This window comes from Aplysia californica, unplaced genomic scaffold (assembly GCF_000002075.1).
Source record: "Aplysia californica isolate F4 #8 unplaced genomic scaffold, AplCal3.0 scaffold00222, whole genome shotgun sequence".
In the NCBI taxonomy this organism is placed as follows: Eukaryota; Metazoa; Mollusca; class Gastropoda; order Aplysiida; family Aplysiidae; genus Aplysia; species Aplysia californica.
In genome coordinates this window covers 1,008,391-1,009,750 of record NW_004797492.1, presented here as the reverse complement: position 1 = coordinate 1,009,750, position 1,360 = coordinate 1,008,391, and the positions used below count along the sequence as shown (strand labels likewise).

Below are 1,360 nucleotides of genomic sequence, written 5' to 3'. Positions count from 1 at the left end.
AAAAAAAAAAAAAGAGAGAAGAAAAGAAAAGAAGGAGCGATTCAGGAACATTGATAAAAACAGCGATGATGATTTTTTTTTAAATCGGGAAAATAAAACAGTAGTGTCTCTATCTATGAAAGTGAACAGTAAAAATTGCCGAGTTGTTTTCTTCTTCTATCTTTTTAGAGTCTGTAATTATACGAATGTTTTTATTCATGTTTTTTGTTGCTTAAATTTGTTTCTTCAAGGTATCAGGTGAAACGGAAATTCTATCATTTCAGAACCGAGAACTTGAACATCATTACGAAACGTGCAAAATTACTAGTTTGAAAGTCTCTCACAGTTCGGATCTGTCGGAACTGGAGCTCTGAGTTGAAGAAAAAATAAATCGCAACATTTAAACGACAAAATGAAAAATGAAGACAATTCCTATAAAGACAGCTTCCCAGTCCCTCATTATACACTACACAATGCGTCAGCTGCCTTTATTTATCTTTTTTAAACATCTTTCTCTCATTTTTTTCTTTCTTTCTTTCTTTCTTTTTTTCTTTTTAACCTACGGCAAAAATACGCTTCTTTCTGCTCATGCTAAACAGGGAGTCTACTACTAAAATAATGCAAATGGATAGAAAAGAAATAGCCTCAAGTTACAACATTTTAACCGGCTAATGTGCTGTTTGCAGACGGAATTTTATGTCATTTGAAATGGCTCGTGTGTCGTCTGTTCACTGAAATGGGGAAGTAGAAATGTTTGGCTGATTTTTATTACCGGGATGTACTCGGTCAAGACACAGCCGAGTCTTATTTCAGATTTTTTATTTCGAATTGCGTCTGCACTCAATTTCACGCCAATTTCAGAGGGTTTAATGTGCATGTAATACATAAATGGAACGTTCGAGGGAGCGCAGACTTCCTTTTCGGAGTTTCTGTTTGGGTTTGGATTACGTCACGCCGTCATAATTAGCATATACTACGGTAATTTGACCGTGTTACAAAAACAGTCAGTAGCATTTAAGAAACAAAAATAGAGTATCGACGTTTTTGCACTCCAAGAAAAAAAAAATCAAAACAGAACAAAAACCTAAAACGAAACACACACGCACACACCCACACACAAACACACACGCACACACCCACACACAAACACACACACACACACAAACACACACACAAACACACACACACAAACACACACACAAACACACACACACACACACACACACACAAACACACACACAAACACACACACACACACACACACACACAAACACACACACAAACACACACACAAACACACACACACACAAACACACACACAAACACACACACAAACACACACACACACAAACACACACACAAACACACACACAAACACACA

The 1,360-nt window shown here is 36.8% G+C and overlaps 1 protein-coding gene across 1 annotated transcript in view; it reads left to right on the top strand.

The window, feature by feature from the left end:
• Positions 1 to 1,360, top strand: part of LOC101858034 (GATA-binding factor 2) — a gene marked incomplete at its 5' end in the record, with an annotated part of 97,206 nt that overhangs the window by 56,171 nt on the left and 39,675 nt on the right.